The sequence below is a fragment of the Grammomys surdaster genome, unplaced genomic scaffold (assembly GCF_004785775.1).
Source record: "Grammomys surdaster isolate TR1022 unplaced genomic scaffold, NIH_TR_1.0 362, whole genome shotgun sequence".
Classification (NCBI taxonomy): Eukaryota; Metazoa; Chordata; class Mammalia; order Rodentia; family Muridae; genus Grammomys; species Grammomys surdaster.
The window spans coordinates 5,361,104-5,365,657 of NW_021604781.1; the positions used below are offsets into that span (position 1 = coordinate 5,361,104).

General features: G+C 48.3%; 1 pseudogene; it reads left to right on the top strand.

Annotated features, from left to right (window-relative positions):
* The window catches only part of LOC114631424, a 20,907-nt pseudogene that overhangs the window by 8,473 nt on the left and 7,880 nt on the right, over nucleotides 1-4,554 (top strand).

Consider the following 4,554-nt stretch of genomic DNA (forward strand, 5'->3'; position numbering starts at 1 on the left):
CAGTCATAGAAGATTCGCCTGGCATGCTCAAGGGTTTGGCTCTCCCCTGCCCACAGCACTGCAACAAATAAAGTGCATCCATGTGCAATATGAGCCTGCATGTGGTAGCCCAAGGGGAAGCTTGGGATGTTTTGTCTCTACTTTGAACTCAGCAGAAATTTAGTGGGGGTAGGGGCCAACCCAAGGCTCCCTGAGTCTGTGGAGCAGGAGCAGAGCTTTCTTAGATCCTCTTGCAGGGTGTCAGGCCTGGAACAGTGTTTACCTAGCTCTCTGGGAAGGCCCTCAGTGAACGGGCTCCCTCTTTTCTCACCCAGGGAAATGAGTCTAAAAAAGTATTCAAGCTTCCAGGCAAAGGAGAGTCAGTCAGGGCTTTCCCTCCTTCCAGTGCGCCTGCTGGCTTAGAGAGCTGGGACAAGCTGTGCTTTAGTTTCCCAGAACCCTCCTCCCAAGCTCTGGCCTGGCTCCCGCCTCTGCCTGAGATGAGAGAGGCCAGACACTGGAAAAGGAGGGAGCCCAGCACCAGCCCACAGCCCATCTTGACGTGTTTATATTTATGGGAAGATGAAAAGCAGAGATACAAGGAAACCTTGTGGGGAAGCAACGGTGAGAGACGGGAGTCCACAGAGGCTGTCCATGCATCAGGAGCAGGAATGGAGCAATCCAGGGGATAGACAGGATCATGAGACAAGGCTGCAAGCAAAGCCTTAGGAGAGCAAGGGCAGGGTCACTCTGGTCCAGCCACATCCGTTCTGCAATTGTTTAGAAAGAGACTGAATGAAACCTAGATATGGTATTTAAGAGCAGAGGGAGGAAGAGTGGGCTGGGGAGGCGGCTCAGTTTTAAAACACTTTCTGCACAAAGACCAGAGCTCAGATCCTCAGGATTCACATTAAAATATCAGGCATGGTGGTATATGTCTATAACTCCAGCCCTTGGGGTGGGAGTACAAAGAGGGAAATCACAGGGCTTACTGCTCAATCAGCCAAACCATGAGCTCTAGGATCAGTGAGAGACCCTGTGTCACCAAATACACACACACGTGCACACACACACACACACACACACACACACACATTGTTAGCTTAGTAATAGAGTGCTCAGCTAACCCCTTAAAATTCAAACAGAGAACCACTGTGAGAAGTAGCAATTTTGTGTCTGGGTATATACATAAAAGAACTGAAAGGAAGGTCACCAAGATGGCTCGGTAGGTAAGGGAGCTTGCCACCAAACCCTGACGACTGAATTCCGCTTCCAGGACTCACATGGTAGAAGGAGAGAGCAGACTCCTACAAGTTGTCCTTTGATGTCGAAACAAATAGATAAATGTAAAAAAATGAGAAAAATAATTGAAAGTGCGTCTGGCTGTGACGCTGCATGTCTGTAATCCCAGCACGGGAACCAGGAGGCAGGAGGTTTGCAAGTCTGAGGCTAGTGAGTTCCCATCACCCAGAGCAGTACAGCAGAGTCCTGTCTGGGAAACAAAGCAAACAGAAACACAGAAAGCAGATCACAAATAGATACCTGTATGATCCGTCCTCAGCAATGACTCACAGTGGCCAAAAGACAAATAAACAGAATGTAATCTGGGCTGCGGAGATGGCTCAGTTGGCAAAGTCCTTGCTATGCAAGCACGAGGACTTGAGTTCATATACCAGGAACCTGCGTAAAACAGGACAGCCTGGGGTTGCAGCACAAGCTGGTAATCCCAGTGTTGGAGGGGGAGAAACAGACAGATCCCTGTGGCCGCCAACCAGCACGGACAAATGGGTGTGTCTCAGGCCTCTGACAGACCTTGTCTCAAAAACCAAGGTGGATGATACCTGCAATGTTACTTTTGATTGTCAAATTGACACAATGTAGAAGCATCTGGGAATAAAGTCTCCATCAAGGATTGTCTGCAGCGCTAGCCTGTGGGCATGTCTAAAGGGGCTTCTGATCACATTTGCTGAAAAGGAAAGGCTCAACTGACTGTGGGTGATGCCATTTGCCACAACCTGGGACTATAAGCAAAATAAACTCTTTCTCCCTAAAGTTGATTTAGACACATAGTATTAGACGTTTAGTATTTTATCACAGCAACAAGATAAGACCCTGAGGAAAGCTACCCAAAGTTGGCCCTCTGACCTCTGTGTGCACACACACGTATGCACTGTACCTCCACATACCAGAACACATGCACACTTGCGCACTCGCATGCGAGTGCACGTGCGCGCGCGCACACACACACGTGAAACATAGCCTATGCAGACAATGAAATGATCTGTGGCTCTTGACTCAGAAGCATAGAGATCCGACATGGCCGCCTTCAGGGAAATGAAACCTTGAATCCCAGGTTAGGCATATGTCTTAGTTTTTTATTGCTGTGAAGAGAATCCACGACCAAGGAAACTCTTAAAAAAGAAAACATTTAATTAGAGGCTTATTTACAGTCTCAGAGGTTTACAGTTCAGAGTCCATTATCATTGCGGCAACATGTAGGCAAGTGCTAGGACAGCAGCTGGGAGGTACGTCAAGATCTAAAGTGGGGGGGGGGCAGAGAGAGAGAGAGAGAGAGAGAGAGAGAGAGAGAGAGATTGATTTCTGGGCTTGTCTTGAAATCTCAAAGCCCACCCCCAGAACACATTCCCTCCAACAAAGCCACACCTCCTAATCCCTAATCCTTTCAAATAATGCCACTCTCTGATGACTGACCATTTAAATATATAACCTAAGGGGTATACTTATTCAAACCGCATGATTCTCTCCCCATACTCATATCCATATTTACAGCAAAATGTATTTAGTCCATCTTCAAAAGTCTCCATAATCTACCATAGCCTCAGCATTGTTTAAAAGTCTAAAGCCTCGTCTGAGACTTGTGATACTGTGACCCCCTGTAAAATCAAACCCAAAAAGCAGATCGCATTCTTCCAACACACGGTGGCACAGAGTATACATTGCCATTCCAAAAAGTGGGCATAGTGAAGAGATGGTGGACTAAAGAAAGAAAGACTGAAAACCTTTCTTACTCAGACCACCACAGCACACCACTGGAGAGACGAGCAGGAGGAAGACAAGCCCGTCTGTGTGTTAAGGACTGGGGACTTGAGTTTAGGAGACCTCACCTCTGTTATCCCTTGACCAGCATCCTCTTTTCCCTACAGGACCTACAGGAAGATGGTTTTCTGAGGCGCCTCAGCGAGAGCACAGAAGACCTCAGCCTGGATATGGGAGCCCTTCAGGGCAGCGAGTACCTCCGGGATCTAGGCTTAGGGGCCCCTTCTGACCTCCATCAGTCTGAAGTGGTTATGGATCCTGAGACCTCCAGAAAAGAAGCCAGAAGAGAGTCCTTCCACACAAGCTGTGAAGGAGCTTCAGCCACTCCGCAAACACTCAGCTGGGAGAGGCCCCGGAGCTGCTCAGAGAGCCGTCGAAGGTCAGCCCCCACCATCGCCTACCTCCAGGTGCCACAAGGAAGGATCTGGGAATCTGCAGCCAGTTCTCAGGACAGACTGCTGTCCTGACTGTTATCCAGCTGTGTGACTTTTGCTGAGGAGATACAAACAAGTGTCTCTTCACACCAGAAAGGGCACCAGTAATAGACCAAAGAAATTACCCCATCCAAGTCCAGCCCAGTGAACCAATTTCACTGGAGTTTCCTCACAGGAGTTTGGGTGAGGGATTACTTATGTGAGTGTAGATAACTCAAAAGCAGCTACGTCATGAATACCAACTCTGACTCACAGAAGCTGCATGGCTGGGGCTTCCTGTACAGCTTGCAGTCGACTCCACCAAAGAGCCTCTTCTCCCCCGGAAACTGTGTGTGAACCTCTCATATAACCCCAAGTTCTTGAGCTTTCTTATGAGCTTCTGAGGGTTCCTCTTCCCTCCAAATGTGAAGTTTCAACTGGGAAGTAGCATGTGTGAACATGTATGTTTAGGGTCCTGCACACACAAACAAAACATAGAGCCACTGGGGTGTCTGTGCTGCTAGAAACAGCCCAGATATGTACTCTCACAAACATATGTGTGTGTATATAGAATTCTACACACACACACACACACACATATGTGTGGTACGCATAGAAACTACCTGCTTCCCATTCACCCTGTTAAACCCACACATAATGGCCTGTAAGCAGTGGGATGTCTACACAAAGTTTGCCTGCTATCTGCATGCTACAGACTCACAAGTGATCAAAACACAGATGAGCACTCTTCTCTCTGCACACACAGCAACAGCATCAAAAAGTAGAGGGGGCTCAGTCATCTCCATCCCACATTGGTGTGCCTCAACTTCTCCCAAGAGGGTTCAAGGTGTGGCTTAACAGTAGAGTGCTTGCCTGCATGCAGGAAGCCCTAGGTTTTTCCCTCAATATTGAAAAGTTGGGGAAGGAAGGAAGGAAGGAAGGAAGGAAGGAAGGAAGGAAGGAAGGAAGGAAGGAAGGAAGGAAACTCTCATAGGCTGGATCTCCCTGAAGATGCAGACTTTTTGCATTGGGAGGGTTGGACCCCTCAGTGTGGCCCATCTCTCTCTCTCTCTCTCTCTCTCTCTCTCTCTCTCTCTCTCTCTCT